A 15,537-nucleotide genomic window follows, 5' to 3' on the forward strand; every position below is an offset into this window, starting at 1 on the left:
ACCTGAAAATTGTGTTAGTTTTTCTATGAGATAGTAAAAGAAGGTTCAAATTGAACAGCTGCTGTCAACGGCCATTCTAAGCTGAATGTGCCTGCTCTCGTCAGATTGCAGCAGCAATGCAGCTTAAGGCTTGGCAAGTACCAGCATGGGAGACTGGCTGGGAATCCCAAGTTCCGTTGACCTGTTTGAACCTGAAAATTGTGTTAGTTTCTCTATGAGATAGTAAAAGGAGGTTCAAACTGAACAGATGCTGTCAACGGCCATTCTAAGCTGAATGTGCCTGCTCTCGTCAGATCGCAGCAGCAATGCAGCTTAAGGCTTGGCAAGTACCAGCATGGGAGACTGGCTGGGAATCCCAAGTTCCGTTGACCTTTTTGAACCTGAAAATTGTGTTAGTTTCTCTATGAGATAGTAAAAGAAGGTTCAAATTGAACAGCTGCTGTCAACGGCCATTCTAAGCTGAATGTGCCTGCTCTCGTCAGATAGCAGCAGCAATGCAGCTTAAGGCTTGGCAAGTACCAGCATGGGAGACTGGCTGGGAATCCCAAGTTCTGTTGACCTTTTTGAACCTGAAAATTGTGTTAGTTTTTCTATGAGATAGTAAAAGAAGGTTCAAATTGAACAGCTGCTGTCAACGGCCATTCTAAGCTGAATGTGCCTGCTCTCGTCAGATTGCAGCAGCAATGCAGCTTAAGGCTTGGCAAGTACCAGCATGGGAGACTGGCTGGGAATCCCAAGTTCTGTTGACCTTTTTGAACCTGAAAATTGTGTTAGTTTCTCTATGAGATAGTAAAAGAAGGTTCAAATTGAACAGCTGCTGTCAACGGCCATTCTAAGCTGAATGTGCCTGCTCTCGTCAGATCGCAGCAACAATGAAGCTTAAGGCTTGGCAAGTACCAGCATGGGAGACTGGCTGGGAATCCCAAGTTCTGTTAACCTTTTTGAACCTGAAAATTGTTAGTTTCTCTGTCAAAGATGGTAAAAGAAGGTTCAAATTGAACAGCTGCTGTCAACGGCCATTCTAAGCTGAATGTGCCTGCTCTCGTCAGATCGCAGCAGCAATGCAGCTTAAGGCTTGGCAAGTACCAGCATGGGAGACTGGCTGGGAATCCCAAGTTCCGTTGACCTTTTTGAACCTGAAAATTGTGTTAGTTTCTCTATGAGATAGTAAAAGAAGGTTCAAATTGAACAGCTGCTGTCAACGGCCATTCTAAGCTGAATGTGCCTGCTCTCGTCAGATCGCAGCAGCAATGCAGCTTAAGGCTTGGCAAGTACCAGCATGGGAGACTGGCTGGGAATCCCAAGTTCCGTTGACCTTTTTGAACCTGAAAATTGTGTTAGTTTCTCTATGAGATAGTAAAAGAAAGTAGAAATTAGGCAGCTGCTGTCAACGGCCATTCTAAGCTGAATGTGCCTGCTCTCGTCAGATCGCAGCAGCAATGCAGCTTAAGGCTTGGCAAGTACCAGCATGGGAGACTGGCTGGGAATCCCAAGTTCTGTTGACCTTTTTGAACCTGAAAATTGTGTTCGTTTTTCTATGAGATAGTAAAAGAAGGTTCAAATTGAACAGCTGCTGTCAACGGCCATTCTAAGCTGAATGTGCCTGCTCTCGTCAGATTGCAGCAGCAATGCAGCTTAAGGCTTGGCAAGTACCAGCATGGGAGACTGGCTGGGAATCCCAAGTTCTGTTGACCTTTTTGAACCTGAAAATTGTGTTAGTTTCTCTATGAGATAGTAAAAGAAGGTTCAAATTGAACAGCTGCTGTCAACGGCCATTCTAAGCTGAATGTGCCTGCTCTCGTCAGATCGCAGCAACAATGAAGCTTAAGGCTTGGCAAGTACCAGCATGGGAGACTGGCTGGGAATCCCAAGTTCTGTTAACCTTTTTGAACCTGAAAATTGTTAGTTTCTCTGTCAAAGATGGTAAAAGAAGGTTCAAATTGAACAGCTGCTGTCAACGGCCATTCTAAGCTGAATGTGCCTGCTCTCGTCAGATCGCAGCAGCAATGCAGCTTAAGGCTTGGCAAGTACCAGCATGGGAGACTGGCTGGGAATCCCAAGTTCCGTTGACCTTTTTGAACCTGAAAATTGTGTTAGTTTCTCTATGAGATAGTAAAAGAAGGTTCAAATTGAACAGCTGCTGTCAACGGCCATTCTAAGCTGAATGTGCCTGCTCTCGTCAGATCGCAGCAGCAATGCAGCTTAAGGCTTGGCAAGTACCAGCATGGGAGACTGGCTGGGAATCCCAAGTTCCGTTGACCTTTTTGAACCTGAAAATTGTGTTAGTTTCTCTATGAGATAGTAAAAGAAAGTAGAAATTAGGCAGCTGCTGTCAACGGCCATTCTAAGCTGAATGTGCCTGCTCTCGTCAGATCGCAGCAGCAATGCAGCTTAAGGCTTGGCAAGTACCAGCATGGGAGACTGGCTGGGAATCCCAAGTTCTGTTGACCTTTTTGAACCTGAAAATTGTGTTAGTTTTTCTATGAGATAGTAAAAGAAGGTTCAAATTGAACAGCTGCTGTCAACGGCCATTCTAAGCTGAATGTGCCTGCTCTCGTCAGATCGCAGCAGCAATGCAGCTTAAGGCTTGGCAAGTACCAGCATGGGAGACTGGCTGGGAATCCCAAGTTCCGTTGACCTTTTTGAACCTGAAAATTGTGTTAGTTTCTCTATGAGATAGTAAAAGAAGGTTCAAATTGAACAGCTGCTGTCAACGGCCATTCTAAGCTGAATGTGCCTGCTCTCGTCAGATCGCAGCAGCAATGCAGCTTAAGGCTTGGCAAGTACCAGCGTGGGAGACTGGCTGGGAATCCCAAGTTCTGTTAACCTTTTTGAACCTGAAAATTGTTAGTTTCTCTGTCAAAGATGGTAAAAGAAGGTTCAAATTGAACAGCTGCTGTCAACGGCCATTCTAAGCTGAATGTGCCTGCTCTCGTCAGATCGCAGCAACAATGAAGCTTAAGGCTTGGCAAGTACCAGCATGGGAGACTGGCTGGGAATCCCAAGTTCTGTTAACCTTTTTGAACCTGAAAATTGTTAGTTTCTCTGTCAAAGATGGTAAAAGAAGGTTCAAATTGAACAGCTGCTGTCAACGGCCATTCTAAGCTGAATGTGCCTGCTCTCGTCAGATCGCAGCAGCAATGCAGCTTAAGGCTTGGCAAGTACCAGCATGGGAGACTGGCTGGGAATCCCAAGTTCCGTTGACCTTTTTGAACCTGAAAATTGTGTTAGTTTCTCTATGAGATAGTAAAAGAAGGTTCAAATTGAACAGCTGCTGTCAACGGCCATTCTAAGCTGAATGTGCCTGCTCTCGTCAGATCGCAGCAGCAATGCAGCTTAAGGCTTGGCAAGTACCAGCATGGGAGACTGGCTGGGAATCCCAAGTTCCGTTGACCTTTTTGAACCTGAAAATTGTGTTAGTTTCTCTATGAGATAGTAAAAGAAAGTAGAAATTAGGCAGCTGCTGTCAACGGCCATTCTAAGCTGAATGTGCCTGCTCTCGTCAGATCGCAGCAGCAATGCAGCTTAAGGCTTGGCAAGTACCAGCATGGGAGACTGGCTGGGAATCCCAAGTTCTGTTGACCTTTTTGAACCTGAAAATTGTGTTAGTTTTTCTATGAGATAGTAAAAGAAGGTTCAAATTGAACAGCTGCTGTCAACGGCCATTCTAAGCTGAATGTGCCTGCTCTCGTCAGATCGCAGCAGCAATGCAGCTTAAGGCTTGGCAAGTACCAGCATGGGAGACTGGCTGGGAATCCCAAGTTCCGTTGACCTTTTTGAACCTGAAAATTGTGTTAGTTTCTCTATGAGATAGTAAAAGAAGGTTCAAATTGAACAGCTGCTGTCAACGGCCATTCTAAGCTGAATGTGCCTGCTCTCGTCAGATCGCAGCAGCAATGCAGCTTAAGGCTTGGCAAGTACCAGCGTGGGAGACTGGCTGGGAATCCCAAGTTCCGTTGCCCTTTTTGAACCTTAAAATTGTTAGTTTCTCTGTCAAAGATGGTAAAAGAAGGTTCAAATTGAACAGCTGCTGTCAACGGCCATTCTAAGCTGAATGTGCCTGCTCTCGTCAGATTGCAGCAGCAATGCAGCTTAAGGCTTGGCAAGTACCAGCATGGGAGACTGGCTGGGAATCCCAAGTTCCGTTGACCTGTTTGAACCTGAAAATTGTGTTAGTTTCTCTATGAGATAGTAAAAGGAGGTTCAAACTGAACAGATGCTGTCAACGGCCATTCTAAGCTGAATGTGCCTGCTCTCGTCAGATCGCAGCAGCAATGCAGCTTAAGGCTTGGCAAGTACCAGCATGGGAGACTGGCTGGGAATCCCAAGTTCCGTTGACCTTTTTGAACCTGAAAATTGTGTTAGTTTCTCTATGAGATAGTAAAAGAAGGTTCAAATTGAACAGCTGCTGTCAACGGCCATTCTAAGCTGAATGTGCCTGCTCTCGTCAGATAGCAGCAGCAATGCAGCTTAAGGCTTGGCAAGTACCAGCATGGGAGACTGGCTGGGAATCCCAAGTTCTGTTGACCTTTTTGAACCTGAAAATTGTGTTAGTTTTTCTATGAGATAGTAAAAGAAGGTTCAAATTGAACAGCTGCTGTCAACGGCCATTCTAAGCTGAATGTGCCTGCTCTCGTCAGATTGCAGCAGCAATGCAGCTTAAGGCTTGGCAAGTACCAGCATGGGAGACTGGCTGGGAATCCCAAGTTCTGTTGACCTTTTTGAACCTGAAAATTGTGTTAGTTTCTCTATGAGATAGTAAAAGAAGGTTCAAATTGAACAGCTGCTGTCAACGGCCATTCTAAGCTGAATGTGCCTGCTCTCGTCAGATCGCAGCAACAATGAAGCTTAAGGCTTGGCAAGTACCAGCATGGGAGACTGGCTGGGAATCCCAAGTTCTGTTAACCTTTTTGAACCTGAAAATTGTTAGTTTCTCTGTCAAAGATGGTAAAAGAAGGTTCAAATTGAACAGCTGCTGTCAACGGCCATTCTAAGCTGAATGTGCCTGCTCTCGTCAGATCGCAGCAGCAATGCAGCTTAAGGCTTGGCAAGTACCAGCATGGGAGACTGGCTGGGAATCCCAAGTTCCGTTGACCTTTTTGAACCTGAAAATTGTGTTAGTTTCTCTATGAGATAGTAAAAGAAGGTTCAAATTGAACAGCTGCTGTCAACGGCCATTCTAAGCTGAATGTGCCTGCTCTCGTCAGATCGCAGCAGCAATGCAGCTTAAGGCTTGGCAAGTACCAGCATGGGAGACTGGCTGGGAATCCCAAGTTCTGTTGACCTTTTTGAACCTGAAAATTGTGTTAGTTTCTCTATGAGATAATAAAAGAAGGTTCAAATTGAACAGCTGCTGTCAACGGCCATTCTAAGATGAATGTGCCTGCTCTCGTCAGATCGCAGCAGCAATGCAGCTTAAGGCTTGGCAAGTACCAGCATGGGAGACTGGCTGCGAATCCCAAGTTCCGTTGACCTTTTTGAACCTGAAAATTGTTAGTTTCTCTGTCAAAGATGGTAAAAGAAGGTTCAAATTGAACAGCTGCTGTCAACGGCCATTCTAAGCTGAATGTGCCTGCTCTCGTCAGATCGCAGCAGCAATGCAGCTTAAGGCTTGGCAAGTACCAGCATGGGAGACTGGCTGGGAATCCCAAGTTCCGTTGACCTTTTTGAACCTGAAAATTGTGTTAGTTTCTCTATGAGATAGTAAAAAAAGGTTCAAATTGAACAGCTGCTGTCAACGGCCATTCTAAGCTGAATGTGCCTGCTCTCGTCAGATCGCAGCAGCAATGCAGCTTAAGGCTTGGCAAGTACCAGCATGGGAGACTGGCTGGGAATCCCAAGTTCCGTTGACCTTTTTGAACCTGAAAATTGTGTTAGTTTCTCTATGAGATAGTAAAAGAAGGTTCAAATTGAACAGCTGCTGTCAATAGCATTCTAAGCTGAATGTGCCTGCTCTCGTCAGATCGCAGCAGCAATGCAGCTTAAGGCTTGGCAAGTACCAGCATGGGAGACTGGCTGGGAATCCCAAGTTCCGTTGACCTTTTTGAACCTGAAAATTGTGTTAGTTTCTCTATGAGATAGTAAAAAAAGGTTCAAATTGAACAGCTGCTGTCAACGGCCATTCTAAGCTGAATGTGCCTGCTCTCGTCAGATCGCAGCAGCAATGCAGCTTAAGGCTTGGCAAGTACCAGCATGGGAGACTGGCTGGGAATCCCAAGTTCCGTTGACCTTTTTGAACCTGAAAATTGTGTTAGTTTCTCTATGAGATAGTAAAAGAAGGTTCAAATTGAACAGCTGCTGTCAACAGCATTCTAAGCTGAATGTGCCTGCTCTCGTCAGATCGCAGCAGCAATGCAGCTTAAGGCTTGGCAAGTACCAGCATGGGAGACTGGCTGGGAATCCCAAGTTCTGTTGACCTTTTTGAACCTGAAAATTGTGTTAGTTTCTCTATGAGATAGTAAAAGAAGGTTCAAATTGAACAGCTGCTGTCAACGGCCATTCTAAGCTGAATGTGCCTGCTCTCGTCAGATCGCAGCAGCAATGCAGCTTAAGGCTTGGCAAGTACCAGCATGGGAGACTGGCTGGGAATCCCAAGTTCTGTTGACCTTTTTGAACCTGAAAATTGTGTTAGTTTCTCTTTGAGATAGTAAAAGAAGGTTCAAATTGAACAGCTGCTGTCAACGGCCATTCTAAGCTGAATGTGCGTGCTCTTGTCGGATCACAGCAGCGATGCGGCTTAAGGCTTGGCAAGTACCAGCATGGGAGACTGGCTGCGAATTCCAAGTTCCGTCGACCTTTTTGAACCTGAAAATTGTGTTAGTTTCTCTATGAGATAGTAAAAGAAGGTTCAAACTGAACAGCTGCTGTCAACGGCCATTCTAAGCTGAATGTGCCTGCTCTCGTCAGATCGCAGCATCAATGCAGCTTAAGGCTTGGCAAGTACCAGCATGGGAGACTGGCTGGGAATCCCAAGTTCTGTTGACCTTTTTGAACCTGAAAATTTTTAGTTTCTCTGTCAAAGATGGTAAAAGAAGGTTCAAATTGAACAGCTGCTGTCAACGGCCATTCTAAGCTGAATGTGCCTGCTCTCGACAGATCGCAGCAGCAATGCAGCTTAAGGCTTGGCAAGTACCAGCATGGGAGACTGGCTGGGAATCCCAAGTTCCGTTGACCTTTTTGAACTTGAAAATTGTGTTAGTTTCTCTATGAGATAGTAAAAGAAGGTTCAAATTGAACAGCTGCTGTCAACGGCCATTCTAAGCTGAATGTGCGTGCTCTTGTCGGATCACAGCAGCGATGCGGCTTAAGGCTTGGCAAGTACCAGCATGGGAGACTGGCTGGGAATCCCAAGTTCCGTTGACCTTTTTGAACCTGAAAATTGTGTTAGTTTCTCTATGAGATAGTAAAAGGAGGTTCAAACTGAACAGCTGCTGTCAACGGCCATTCTAAGCTGAATGTGCCTGCTCTCGTCAGATCGCAGCAGCAATGCAGCTTAAGGCTTGGCAAGTACCAGCATGGGAGACTGGCTGGGAATCCCAAGTTCCGTTGACCTTTTTGAACCTGAAAATTGTGTTAGTTTTTCTATGAGATAGTAAAAGAAGGTTCAAATTGAACAGCTGCTGTCAACGGCCATTCTAAGCTGAATGTGCCTGCTCTCGTCAGATTGCAGCAGCAATGCAGCTTAAGGCTTGGCAAGTACCAGCATGGGAGACTGGCTGGGAATCTCAAGTTCTGTTGACCTTTTTGAACCTGAAAATTGTGTTAGTTTCTCTATGAGATAGTAAAAGAAGGTTCAAATTGAACAGCTGCTGTCAACGGCCATTCTAAGCTGAATGTGCCTGCTCTCGTCAGATCGCAGCAACAATGAAGCTTAAGGCTTGGCAAGTACCAGCATGGGAGACTGGCTGGGAATCCCAAGTTCTGTTAACCTTTTTGAACCTGAAAATTGTTAGTTTCTCTGTCAAAGATGGTAAAAGAAGGTTCAAATTGAACAGCTGCTGTCAACGGCCATTCTAAGCTGAATGTGCCTGCTCTCGTCAGATCGCAGCAGCAATGCAGCTTAAGGCTTGGCAAGTACCAGCGTGGGAGACTGGCTGGGAATCCCAAGTTCCGTTGACCTTTTTGAACCTGAAAATTGTGTTAGTTTCTCTATGAGATAGTAAAAGAAGGTTCAAATTGAACAGCTGCTGTCAACGGCCATTCTAAGCTGAATGTGCCTGCTCTCGTCAGATCGCAGCAGCAATGCAGCTTAAGGCTTGGCAAGTACCAGCATGGGAGACTGGCTGGGAATCCCAAGTTCCGTTGACCTTTTTGAACCTGAAAATTGTGTTAGTTTCTCTATGAGATAGTAAAAGAAAGTAGAAATTAGGCAGCTGCTGTCAACGGCCATTCTAAGCTGAATGTGCCTGCTCTCGTCAGATCGCAGCAGCAATGCAGCTTAAGGCTTGGCAAGTACCAGCATGGGAGACTGGCTGGGAATCCCAAGTTCTGTTGACCTTTTGAACCTGAAAATTGTGTTAGTTTTTCTATGAGATAGTAAAAGAAGGTTCAAATTGAACAGCTGCTGTCAACGGCCATTCTAAGCTGAATGTGCCTGCTCTCGTCAGATCGCAGCAGCAATGCAGCTTAAGGCTTGGCAAGTACCAGCATGGGAGACTGGCTGGGAATCCCAAGTTCTGTTGACCTTTTTGAACCTGAAAATTGTGTTAGTTTCTCTATGAGATAGTAAAAGAAGGTTCAAATTGAACAGCTGCTGTCAACGGCCATTCTAAGCTGAATGTGCCTGCTCTTGTCAGATCGCAGCAGCAATGCAGCTTAAGGCTTGGCAAGTACCAGCATGGGAGACTGGCTGGGAATCCCAAGTTCCGTTGACCTTTTTGAACCTGAAAATTGTGTTAGTTTCTCTATGAGATAGTAAAAGAAGGTTCAAATTGAACAGCTGCTGTCAACGGCCATTCTAAGCTGAATGTGCCTGCTCTCGTCAGATCGCAGCAGCAATGCAGCTTAAGGCTTGGCAAGTACCAGCATGGGAGACTAGCTGGGAATCCCAAGTTCCGTTGACCTTTTTGAACCTGAAAATTGTGTTAGTTTCTCTATGAGATAGTAAAAGAAGGTTCAAATTGAACAGCTGCTGTCAACGGCCATTCTAAGCTGAATGTGCCTGCTCTCGTCAGATCGCAGCAGCAATGCAGCTTAAGGCTTGGCAAGTACCAGCATGGGAGACTGGCTGGGAATCCCAAGTTCCGTTGACCTTTTTGAACCTTAAAATTGTTAGTTTCTCTGTCAAAGATGGTAAAAGAAGGTTCAAATTGAACAGCTGCTGTCAACGGCCATTCTAAGCTGAATGTGCCTGCTCTCGTCAGATCGCAGCAGCAATGCAGCTTAAGGCTTGGCAAGTACCAGCATGGGAGACTGGCTGGGAATCCCAAGTTCCGTTGACCTTTTTGAACCTGAAAATTGTGTTAGTTTCTCTATGAGATAGTAAAAGAAGGTTCAAATTGAACAGCTGCTGTCAACGGCCATTCTAAGCTGAATGTGCCTGCTCTCGTCAGATAGCAGCAGCAATGCAGCTTAAGGCTTGGCAAGTACCAGCATGGGAGACTGGCTGGGAATCCCAAGTTCTGTTGACCTTTTTGAACCTGAAAATTGTGTTAGTTTTTCTATGAGATAGTAAAAGAAGGTTCAAATTGAACAGCTGCTGTCAACGGCCATTCTAAGCTGAATGTGCCTGCTCTCGTCAGATTGCAGCAGCAATGCAGCTTAAGGCTTGGCAAGTACCAGCATGGGAGACTGGCTGGGAATCTCAAGTTCTGTTGACCTTTTTGAACCTGAAAATTGTGTTAGTTTCTCTATGAGATAGTAAAAGAAGGTTCAAATTGAACAGCTGCTGTCAACGGCCATTCTAAGCTGAATGTGCCTGCTCTCGTCAGATCGCAGCAACAATGAAGCTTAAGGCTTGGCAAGTACCAGCATGGGAGACTGGCTGGGAATCCCAAGTTCTGTTAACCTTTTTGAACCTGAAAATTGTTAGTTTCTCTGTCAAAGATGGTAAAAGAAGGTTCAAATTGAACAGCTGCTGTCAACGGCCATTCTAAGCTGAATGTGCCTGCTCTCGTCAGATCGCAGCAGCAATGCAGCTTAAGGCTTGGCAAGTACCAGCGTGGGAGACTGGCTGGGAATCCCAAGTTCCGTTGACCTTTTTGAACCTGAAAATTGTGTTAGTTTCTCTATGAGATAGTAAAAGAATGTTCAAATTGAACAGCTGCTGTCAACGGCCATTCTAAGCTGAATGTGCCTGCTCTCGTCAGATCGCAGCAGCAATGCAGCTTAAGGCTTGGCAAGTACCAGCATGGGAGACTGGCTGGGAATCCCAAGTTCCGTTGACCTTTTTGAACCTGAAAATTGTGTTAGTTTCTCTATGAGATAGTAAAAGAAAGTAGAAATTAGGCAGCTGCTGTCAACGGCCATTCTAAGCTGAATGTGCCTGCTCTCGTCAGATCGCAGCAGCAATGCAGCTTAAGGCTTGGCAAGTACCAGCATGGGAGACTGGCTGGGAATCCCAAGTTCTGTTGACCTTTTTGAACCTGAAAATTGTGTTAGTTTTTCTATGAGATAGTAAAAGAAGGTTCAAATTGAACAGCTGCTGTCAACGGCCATTCTAAGCTGAATGTGCCTGCTCTCGTCAGATCGCAGCAGCAATGCAGCTTAAGGCTTGGCAAGTACCAGCATGGGAGACTGGCTGGGAATCCCAAGTTCTGTTGACCTTTTTGAACCTGAAAATTGTGTTAGTTTCTCTATGAGATAGTAAAAGAAGGTTCAAATTGAACAGCTGCTGTCAACGGCCATTCTAAGCTGAATGTGCCTGCTCTTGTCAGATCGCAGCAGCAATGCAGCTTAAGGCTTGGCAAGTACCAGCATGGGAGACTGGCTGGGAATCCCAAGTTCCGTTGACCTTTTTGAACCTGAAAATTGTGTTAGTTTCTCTATGAGATAGTAAAAGAAGGTTCAAATTGAACAGCTGCTGTCAACGGTCATTCTAAGCTGAATGTGCCTGCTCTCGTCAGATCGCAGCAGCAATGCAGCTTAAGGCTTGGCAAGTACCAGCATGGGAGACTAGCTGGGAATCCCAAGTTCCGTTGACCTTTTTGAACCTGAAAATTGTGTTAGTTTCTCTATGAGATAGTAAAAGAAGGTTCAAATTGAACAGCTGCTGTCAACGGCCATTCTAAGCTGAATGTGCCTGCTCTCGTCAGATCGCAGCAGCAATGCAGCTTAAGGCTTGGCAAGTACCAGCATGGGAGACTGGCTGGGAATCCCAAGTTCCGTTGACCTTTTTGAACCTGAAAATTGTTAGTTTCTCTGTCAAAGATGGTAAAAGAAGGTTCAAATTGAACAGCTGCTGTCAACGGCCATTCTAAGCTGAATGTGCCTGCTCTCGTCAGATCGCAGCAGCAATGCAGCTTAAGGCTTGGCAAGTACCAGCATGGGAGACTGGCTGGGAATCCCAAGTTCCGTTGACCTTTTTGAACCTGAAAATTGTGTTAGTTTCTCTATGAGATAGTAAAAGGAGGTTCAAACTGAACAGCTGCTGTCAACGGCCATTCTAAGCTGAATGTGCCTGCTCTCGTCAGATCGCAGCAGCAATGCAGCTTAAGGCTTGGCAAGTACCAGCATGGGAGACTGGCTGGGAATCCCAAGTTCTGTTGACCTTTTTGAACCTGAAAATTGTGTTAGTTTCTCTATGAGATAGTAAAAGAAGGTTCAAATTGAACAGCTGCTGTCAACGGCCATTCTAAGCTGAATGTGCCTGCTCTTGTCAGATCGCAGCAGCAATGCAGCTTAAGGCTTGGCAAGTACCAGCATGGGAGACTGGCTGGGAATCCCAAGTTCCGTTGACCTTTTTGAACCTGAAAATTGTGTTAGTTTCTCTATGAGATAGTAAAAGAAGGTTCAAATTGAACAGCTGCTGTCAACGGTCATTCTAAGCTGAATGTGCCTGCTCTCGTCAGATCGCAGCAGCAATGCAGCTTAAGGCTTGGCAAGTACCAGCATGGGAGACTGGCTGGGAATCCCAAGTTCCGTTGACCTTTTTGAACCTTAAAAAAGTTAGTTTCTCTGTCAAAGATGTTAAAAGAAGGTTCAAATTGAACAGCTGCTGTCAACGGCCATTCTAAGCTGAATGTGCCTGCTCTCGTCAGATCGCAGCAGCAATGCAGCTTAAGGCTTGGCAAGTACCAGCATGGGAGACTGGCTGGGAATCCCAAGTTCCGTTGACCTTTTTGAACCTGAAAATTGTGTTAGTTTTTCTATGAGATAGTAAAAGAAGGTTCAAATTGAACAGCTGCTGTCAACGGCCATTCTAAGCTGAATGTGCCTGCTCTCGTCAGATTGCAGCAGCAATGCAGCTTAAGGCTTGGCAAGTACCAGCATGGGAGACTGGCTGGGAATCTCAAGTTCTGTTGACATTTTTGAACCTGAAAATTGTGTTAGTTTCTCTATGAGATAGTAAAAGAAGGTTCAAATTGAACAGCTGCTGTCAACGGCCATTCTAAGCTGAATGTGCCTGCTCTCGTCAGATCGCAGCAACAATGAAGCTTAAGGCTTGGCAAGTACCAGCATGGGAGACTGGCTGGGAATCCCAAGTTCTGTTAACCTTTTTGAACCTGAAAATTGTTAGTTTCTCTGTCAAAGATGGTAAAAGAAGGTTCAAATTGAACAGCTGCTGTCAACGGCCATTCTAAGCTGAATGTGCCTGCTCTCGTCAGATCGCAGCAGCAATGCAGCTTAAGGCTTGGCAAGTACCAGCATGGGAGACTGGCTGGGAATCCCAAGTTCCGTTGACCTTTTTGAACCTGAAAATTGTGTTAGTTTCTCTATGAGATAGTAAAAGAAGGTTCAAATTGAACAGCTGCTGTCAACGGCCATTCTAAGCTGAATGTGCCTGCTCTCGTCAGATCGCAGCAGCAATGCAGCTTAAGGCTTGGCAAGTACCAGCATGGGAGACTGGCTGGGAATCCCAAGTTCCGTTGACCTTTTTGAACCTGAAAATTGTGTTAGTTTCTCTATGAGATAGTAAAAGAAAGTAGAAATTAGGCAGCTGCTGTCAACGGCCATTCTAAGCTGAATGTGCCTGCTCTCGTCAGATCGCAGCAGCAATGCAGCTTAAGGCTTGGCAAGTACCAGCATGGGAGACTGGCTGGGAATCCCAAGTTCTGTTGACCTTTTTGAACCTGAAAATTGTGTTAGTTTTTCTATGAGATAGTAAAAGAAGGTTCAAATTGAACAGCTGCTGTCAACGGCCATTCTAAGCTGAATGTGCCTGCTCTCGTCAGATCGCAGCAGCAATGCAGCTTAAGGCTTGGCAAGTACCAGCATGGGAGACTGGCTGGGAATCCCAAGTTCTGTTGACCTTTTTGAACCTGAAAATTGTGTTAGTTTCTCTATGAGATAGTAAAAGAAGGTTCAAATTGAACAGCTGCTGTCAACGGCCATTCTAAGCTGAATGTGCCTGCTCTCGTCAGATCGCAGCAGCAATGCAGCTTAAGGCTTGGCAAGTACCAGCATGGGAGACTGGCTGCGAATCCCAAGTTCCGTTGACCTTTTTGAACCTGAAAATTGTTAGTTTCTCTGTCAAAGATGGTAAAAGAAGGTTCAAATTGAACAGCTGCTGTCAACGGCCATTCTAAGCTGAATGTGCCTGCTCTCGTCAGATCGCAGCAGCAATGCAGCTTAAGGCTTGGCAAGTACCAGCATGGGAGACTGGCTGGGAATCCCAAGTTCCGTTGACCTTTTTGAACCTGAAAATTGTGTTAGTTTCTCTATGAGATAGTAAAAAAAGGTTCAAATTGAACAGCTGCTGTCAACGGCCATTCTAAGCTGAATGTGCCTGCTCTCGTCAGATCGCAGCAGCAATGCAGCTTAAGGCTTGGCAAGTACCAGCATGGGAGACTGGCTGGGAATCCCAAGTTCCGTTGACCTTTTTGAACCTGAAAATTGTGTTAGTTTCTCTATGAGATAGTAAAAGAAGGTTCAAATTGAACAGCTGCTGTCAACAGCATTCTAAGCTGAATGTGCCTGCTCTCGTCAGATCGCAGCAGCAATGCAGCTTAAGGCTTGGCAAGTACCAGCATGGGAGACTGGCTGGGAATCCCAAGTTCTGTTGACCTTTTTGAACCTGAAAATTGTGTTAGTTTCTCTATGAGATAGTAAAAGAAGGTTCAAATTGAACAGCTGCTGTCAACGGCCATTCTAAGCTGAATGTGCCTGCTCTCGTCAGATCGCAGCAGCAATGCAGCTTAAGGCTTGGCAAGTACCAGCATGGGAGACTGGCTGGGAATCCCAAGTTCTGTTGACCTTTTTGAACCTGAAAATTGTTTTAGCTTCTCTATGAGATAGTATAAGAAGGTTCAAATTGAACAGCTGCTGTCAACGGCCATTCTAAGCTGAATGTGCGTGCTCTTGTCGGATCACAGCAGCGATGCGGCTTAAGGCTTGGCAAGTACCAGCATGGGAGACTGGCTGCGAATTCCAAGTTCCGTTGACCTTTTTGAACCTGAAAATTGTGTTAGTTTCTCTATGAGATAGTAAAAGAAGGTTCAAACTGAACAGCTGCTGTCAACGGCTATTCTAAGCTGAATGTGCCTGCTCTCGTCAGATCGCAGCATCAATGCAGCTTAAGGCTTGGCAAGTACCAGCATGGGAGACTGGCTGGGAATCCCAAGTTCTGTTGACCTTTTTGAACCTGAAAATTGTTAGTTTCTCTGTCAAAGATGGTAAAAGAAGGTTCAAATTGAACAGCTGCTGTCAACGGCCATTCTAAGCTGAATGTGCCTGCTCTCGTCAGATCGCAGCAGCAATGCAGCTTAAGGCTTGGCAAGTACCAGCATGGGAGACCGGCTGGGAATCCCAAGTTCCGTTGACCTTTTTGAACCTGAAAATTGTGTTAGTTTCTCTATGAGATAGTAAAAAAAGGTTCAAATTGAACAGCTGCTGTCAACGGCCATTCTAAGCTGAATGTGCCTGCTCTCGTCAGATCGCAGCAGCAATGCAGCTTAAGGCTTGGCAAGTACCAGCATGGGAGACTGGCTGGGAATCCCAAGTTCCGTTGACCTTTTTGAACCTGAAAATTGTGTTAGTTTCTCTATGAGATAGTAAAAGAAGGTTCAAATTGAACAGCTGCTGTCAACAGCATTCTAAGCTGAATGTGCCTGCTCTCGTCAGATCGCAGCAGCAATGCAGCTTAAGGCTTGGCAAGTACCAGCATGGGAGACTGGCTGGGAATCCCAAGTTCTGTTGACCTTTTTGAACCTGAAAATTGTGTTAGTTTCTCTATGAGATAGTAAAAGAAGGTTCAAATTGAACAGCTGCTGTCAACGGCCATTCTAAGCTGAATGTGCCTGCTCTCGTCAGATCGCAGCAGCAATGCAGCTTAAGGCTTGGCAAGTACCAGCATGGGAGACTGGCTGGGAATCCCAAGTTCTGTTGACCTTTTTGAACCTGAAAATTGTTTTAGCTTCTCTATGAGATAGTATAAGAAGG

The 15,537-nt window shown here is 45.5% G+C and overlaps 78 pseudogenes; all 78 read left to right on the forward strand.

Annotated features, from left to right (window-relative positions):
- The first annotated feature begins 63 nt into the window (after window positions 1–63).
- On the forward strand, window positions 64–182 carry LOC140086996 (5S ribosomal RNA; annotated as a pseudogene).
- A 70-nt stretch (window positions 183–252) lies between these two features.
- LOC140078179 (5S ribosomal RNA) lies at window positions 253–371 on the forward strand (annotated as a pseudogene).
- Window positions 372–441: 70 nt separating this feature from the next.
- On the forward strand, window positions 442–560 carry LOC140091629 (5S ribosomal RNA; annotated as a pseudogene).
- A 70-nt stretch (window positions 561–630) lies between these two features.
- On the forward strand, window positions 631–749 carry LOC140089665 (5S ribosomal RNA; annotated as a pseudogene).
- A 70-nt stretch (window positions 750–819) lies between these two features.
- LOC140097554 (5S ribosomal RNA) lies at window positions 820–938 on the forward strand (annotated as a pseudogene).
- A 70-nt stretch (window positions 939–1,008) lies between these two features.
- On the forward strand, window positions 1,009–1,127 carry LOC140078180 (5S ribosomal RNA; annotated as a pseudogene).
- A 70-nt stretch (window positions 1,128–1,197) lies between these two features.
- LOC140078181 (5S ribosomal RNA) lies at window positions 1,198–1,316 on the forward strand (annotated as a pseudogene).
- Window positions 1,317–1,386: 70 nt separating this feature from the next.
- Window positions 1,387–1,505, forward strand: LOC140081495 (5S ribosomal RNA; annotated as a pseudogene).
- A 70-nt stretch (window positions 1,506–1,575) lies between these two features.
- LOC140089666 (5S ribosomal RNA) lies at window positions 1,576–1,694 on the forward strand (annotated as a pseudogene).
- Window positions 1,695–1,764: 70 nt separating this feature from the next.
- Window positions 1,765–1,883, forward strand: LOC140097555 (5S ribosomal RNA; annotated as a pseudogene).
- A 70-nt stretch (window positions 1,884–1,953) lies between these two features.
- On the forward strand, window positions 1,954–2,072 carry LOC140078182 (5S ribosomal RNA; annotated as a pseudogene).
- A 70-nt stretch (window positions 2,073–2,142) lies between these two features.
- LOC140078183 (5S ribosomal RNA) lies at window positions 2,143–2,261 on the forward strand (annotated as a pseudogene).
- A 70-nt stretch (window positions 2,262–2,331) lies between these two features.
- Window positions 2,332–2,450, forward strand: LOC140081496 (5S ribosomal RNA; annotated as a pseudogene).
- Window positions 2,451–2,520: 70 nt separating this feature from the next.
- On the forward strand, window positions 2,521–2,639 carry LOC140078184 (5S ribosomal RNA; annotated as a pseudogene).
- Window positions 2,640–2,709: 70 nt separating this feature from the next.
- LOC140091290 (5S ribosomal RNA) lies at window positions 2,710–2,828 on the forward strand (annotated as a pseudogene).
- Window positions 2,829–2,898: 70 nt separating this feature from the next.
- Window positions 2,899–3,017, forward strand: LOC140097556 (5S ribosomal RNA; annotated as a pseudogene).
- Window positions 3,018–3,087: 70 nt separating this feature from the next.
- On the forward strand, window positions 3,088–3,206 carry LOC140078185 (5S ribosomal RNA; annotated as a pseudogene).
- A 70-nt stretch (window positions 3,207–3,276) lies between these two features.
- LOC140078186 (5S ribosomal RNA) lies at window positions 3,277–3,395 on the forward strand (annotated as a pseudogene).
- Window positions 3,396–3,465: 70 nt separating this feature from the next.
- On the forward strand, window positions 3,466–3,584 carry LOC140081498 (5S ribosomal RNA; annotated as a pseudogene).
- A 70-nt stretch (window positions 3,585–3,654) lies between these two features.
- Window positions 3,655–3,773, forward strand: LOC140078189 (5S ribosomal RNA; annotated as a pseudogene).
- A 70-nt stretch (window positions 3,774–3,843) lies between these two features.
- On the forward strand, window positions 3,844–3,962 carry LOC140086048 (5S ribosomal RNA; annotated as a pseudogene).
- Window positions 3,963–4,032: 70 nt separating this feature from the next.
- Window positions 4,033–4,151, forward strand: LOC140086997 (5S ribosomal RNA; annotated as a pseudogene).
- A 70-nt stretch (window positions 4,152–4,221) lies between these two features.
- Window positions 4,222–4,340, forward strand: LOC140078190 (5S ribosomal RNA; annotated as a pseudogene).
- A 70-nt stretch (window positions 4,341–4,410) lies between these two features.
- On the forward strand, window positions 4,411–4,529 carry LOC140091632 (5S ribosomal RNA; annotated as a pseudogene).
- A 70-nt stretch (window positions 4,530–4,599) lies between these two features.
- On the forward strand, window positions 4,600–4,718 carry LOC140089667 (5S ribosomal RNA; annotated as a pseudogene).
- A 70-nt stretch (window positions 4,719–4,788) lies between these two features.
- LOC140097557 (5S ribosomal RNA) lies at window positions 4,789–4,907 on the forward strand (annotated as a pseudogene).
- A 70-nt stretch (window positions 4,908–4,977) lies between these two features.
- On the forward strand, window positions 4,978–5,096 carry LOC140078191 (5S ribosomal RNA; annotated as a pseudogene).
- A 70-nt stretch (window positions 5,097–5,166) lies between these two features.
- Window positions 5,167–5,285, forward strand: LOC140081499 (5S ribosomal RNA; annotated as a pseudogene).
- Window positions 5,286–5,355: 70 nt separating this feature from the next.
- Window positions 5,356–5,474, forward strand: LOC140096357 (5S ribosomal RNA; annotated as a pseudogene).
- A 70-nt stretch (window positions 5,475–5,544) lies between these two features.
- LOC140078192 (5S ribosomal RNA) lies at window positions 5,545–5,663 on the forward strand (annotated as a pseudogene).
- A 70-nt stretch (window positions 5,664–5,733) lies between these two features.
- On the forward strand, window positions 5,734–5,852 carry LOC140078193 (5S ribosomal RNA; annotated as a pseudogene).
- A 258-nt stretch (window positions 5,853–6,110) lies between these two features.
- On the forward strand, window positions 6,111–6,229 carry LOC140078194 (5S ribosomal RNA; annotated as a pseudogene).
- A 70-nt stretch (window positions 6,230–6,299) lies between these two features.
- On the forward strand, window positions 6,300–6,417 carry LOC140095384 (5S ribosomal RNA; annotated as a pseudogene).
- A 70-nt stretch (window positions 6,418–6,487) lies between these two features.
- Window positions 6,488–6,606, forward strand: LOC140081500 (5S ribosomal RNA; annotated as a pseudogene).
- Window positions 6,607–6,865: 259 nt separating this feature from the next.
- LOC140085844 (5S ribosomal RNA) lies at window positions 6,866–6,984 on the forward strand (annotated as a pseudogene).
- A 70-nt stretch (window positions 6,985–7,054) lies between these two features.
- Window positions 7,055–7,173, forward strand: LOC140087530 (5S ribosomal RNA; annotated as a pseudogene).
- A 259-nt stretch (window positions 7,174–7,432) lies between these two features.
- LOC140078195 (5S ribosomal RNA) lies at window positions 7,433–7,551 on the forward strand (annotated as a pseudogene).
- A 70-nt stretch (window positions 7,552–7,621) lies between these two features.
- On the forward strand, window positions 7,622–7,740 carry LOC140093826 (5S ribosomal RNA; annotated as a pseudogene).
- A 70-nt stretch (window positions 7,741–7,810) lies between these two features.
- Window positions 7,811–7,929, forward strand: LOC140097558 (5S ribosomal RNA; annotated as a pseudogene).
- Window positions 7,930–7,999: 70 nt separating this feature from the next.
- Window positions 8,000–8,118, forward strand: LOC140078669 (5S ribosomal RNA; annotated as a pseudogene).
- A 70-nt stretch (window positions 8,119–8,188) lies between these two features.
- Window positions 8,189–8,307, forward strand: LOC140078196 (5S ribosomal RNA; annotated as a pseudogene).
- A 70-nt stretch (window positions 8,308–8,377) lies between these two features.
- On the forward strand, window positions 8,378–8,496 carry LOC140081501 (5S ribosomal RNA; annotated as a pseudogene).
- Window positions 8,497–8,565: 69 nt separating this feature from the next.
- Window positions 8,566–8,684, forward strand: LOC140081502 (5S ribosomal RNA; annotated as a pseudogene).
- Window positions 8,685–8,754: 70 nt separating this feature from the next.
- LOC140089064 (5S ribosomal RNA) lies at window positions 8,755–8,873 on the forward strand (annotated as a pseudogene).
- A 70-nt stretch (window positions 8,874–8,943) lies between these two features.
- On the forward strand, window positions 8,944–9,062 carry LOC140086006 (5S ribosomal RNA; annotated as a pseudogene).
- A 70-nt stretch (window positions 9,063–9,132) lies between these two features.
- On the forward strand, window positions 9,133–9,251 carry LOC140078197 (5S ribosomal RNA; annotated as a pseudogene).
- A 70-nt stretch (window positions 9,252–9,321) lies between these two features.
- On the forward strand, window positions 9,322–9,440 carry LOC140078198 (5S ribosomal RNA; annotated as a pseudogene).
- Window positions 9,441–9,510: 70 nt separating this feature from the next.
- LOC140091633 (5S ribosomal RNA) lies at window positions 9,511–9,629 on the forward strand (annotated as a pseudogene).
- Window positions 9,630–9,699: 70 nt separating this feature from the next.
- LOC140093827 (5S ribosomal RNA) lies at window positions 9,700–9,818 on the forward strand (annotated as a pseudogene).
- A 70-nt stretch (window positions 9,819–9,888) lies between these two features.
- LOC140097559 (5S ribosomal RNA) lies at window positions 9,889–10,007 on the forward strand (annotated as a pseudogene).
- A 70-nt stretch (window positions 10,008–10,077) lies between these two features.
- On the forward strand, window positions 10,078–10,196 carry LOC140078670 (5S ribosomal RNA; annotated as a pseudogene).
- Window positions 10,197–10,266: 70 nt separating this feature from the next.
- On the forward strand, window positions 10,267–10,385 carry LOC140078200 (5S ribosomal RNA; annotated as a pseudogene).
- A 70-nt stretch (window positions 10,386–10,455) lies between these two features.
- LOC140081503 (5S ribosomal RNA) lies at window positions 10,456–10,574 on the forward strand (annotated as a pseudogene).
- Window positions 10,575–10,644: 70 nt separating this feature from the next.
- LOC140081504 (5S ribosomal RNA) lies at window positions 10,645–10,763 on the forward strand (annotated as a pseudogene).
- A 70-nt stretch (window positions 10,764–10,833) lies between these two features.
- LOC140089066 (5S ribosomal RNA) lies at window positions 10,834–10,952 on the forward strand (annotated as a pseudogene).
- Window positions 10,953–11,022: 70 nt separating this feature from the next.
- Window positions 11,023–11,141, forward strand: LOC140089887 (5S ribosomal RNA; annotated as a pseudogene).
- Window positions 11,142–11,211: 70 nt separating this feature from the next.
- Window positions 11,212–11,330, forward strand: LOC140078201 (5S ribosomal RNA; annotated as a pseudogene).
- Window positions 11,331–11,400: 70 nt separating this feature from the next.
- On the forward strand, window positions 11,401–11,519 carry LOC140078202 (5S ribosomal RNA; annotated as a pseudogene).
- Window positions 11,520–11,589: 70 nt separating this feature from the next.
- On the forward strand, window positions 11,590–11,708 carry LOC140081505 (5S ribosomal RNA; annotated as a pseudogene).
- Window positions 11,709–11,778: 70 nt separating this feature from the next.
- LOC140089067 (5S ribosomal RNA) lies at window positions 11,779–11,897 on the forward strand (annotated as a pseudogene).
- A 70-nt stretch (window positions 11,898–11,967) lies between these two features.
- Window positions 11,968–12,086, forward strand: LOC140102105 (5S ribosomal RNA; annotated as a pseudogene).
- A 70-nt stretch (window positions 12,087–12,156) lies between these two features.
- LOC140078204 (5S ribosomal RNA) lies at window positions 12,157–12,275 on the forward strand (annotated as a pseudogene).
- Window positions 12,276–12,345: 70 nt separating this feature from the next.
- LOC140095760 (5S ribosomal RNA) lies at window positions 12,346–12,464 on the forward strand (annotated as a pseudogene).
- A 70-nt stretch (window positions 12,465–12,534) lies between these two features.
- On the forward strand, window positions 12,535–12,653 carry LOC140097561 (5S ribosomal RNA; annotated as a pseudogene).
- A 70-nt stretch (window positions 12,654–12,723) lies between these two features.
- LOC140078205 (5S ribosomal RNA) lies at window positions 12,724–12,842 on the forward strand (annotated as a pseudogene).
- A 70-nt stretch (window positions 12,843–12,912) lies between these two features.
- On the forward strand, window positions 12,913–13,031 carry LOC140078206 (5S ribosomal RNA; annotated as a pseudogene).
- Window positions 13,032–13,101: 70 nt separating this feature from the next.
- Window positions 13,102–13,220, forward strand: LOC140081506 (5S ribosomal RNA; annotated as a pseudogene).
- Window positions 13,221–13,290: 70 nt separating this feature from the next.
- On the forward strand, window positions 13,291–13,409 carry LOC140081507 (5S ribosomal RNA; annotated as a pseudogene).
- A 70-nt stretch (window positions 13,410–13,479) lies between these two features.
- Window positions 13,480–13,598, forward strand: LOC140088316 (5S ribosomal RNA; annotated as a pseudogene).
- A 70-nt stretch (window positions 13,599–13,668) lies between these two features.
- On the forward strand, window positions 13,669–13,787 carry LOC140078207 (5S ribosomal RNA; annotated as a pseudogene).
- A 70-nt stretch (window positions 13,788–13,857) lies between these two features.
- LOC140078208 (5S ribosomal RNA) lies at window positions 13,858–13,976 on the forward strand (annotated as a pseudogene).
- Window positions 13,977–14,046: 70 nt separating this feature from the next.
- LOC140095390 (5S ribosomal RNA) lies at window positions 14,047–14,164 on the forward strand (annotated as a pseudogene).
- A 70-nt stretch (window positions 14,165–14,234) lies between these two features.
- On the forward strand, window positions 14,235–14,353 carry LOC140081509 (5S ribosomal RNA; annotated as a pseudogene).
- Window positions 14,354–14,612: 259 nt separating this feature from the next.
- On the forward strand, window positions 14,613–14,731 carry LOC140091194 (5S ribosomal RNA; annotated as a pseudogene).
- Window positions 14,732–14,801: 70 nt separating this feature from the next.
- LOC140088104 (5S ribosomal RNA) lies at window positions 14,802–14,920 on the forward strand (annotated as a pseudogene).
- Window positions 14,921–14,990: 70 nt separating this feature from the next.
- On the forward strand, window positions 14,991–15,109 carry LOC140078209 (5S ribosomal RNA; annotated as a pseudogene).
- A 70-nt stretch (window positions 15,110–15,179) lies between these two features.
- LOC140095392 (5S ribosomal RNA) lies at window positions 15,180–15,297 on the forward strand (annotated as a pseudogene).
- Window positions 15,298–15,367: 70 nt separating this feature from the next.
- On the forward strand, window positions 15,368–15,486 carry LOC140081510 (5S ribosomal RNA; annotated as a pseudogene).
- The last annotated feature ends 51 nt before the right edge of the window (window positions 15,487–15,537 follow it).

Source organism: Engystomops pustulosus, chromosome 9 (assembly GCF_040894005.1).
Source record: "Engystomops pustulosus chromosome 9, aEngPut4.maternal, whole genome shotgun sequence".
Lineage (NCBI taxonomy): Eukaryota > Metazoa > Chordata > Amphibia > Anura > Leptodactylidae > Engystomops > Engystomops pustulosus.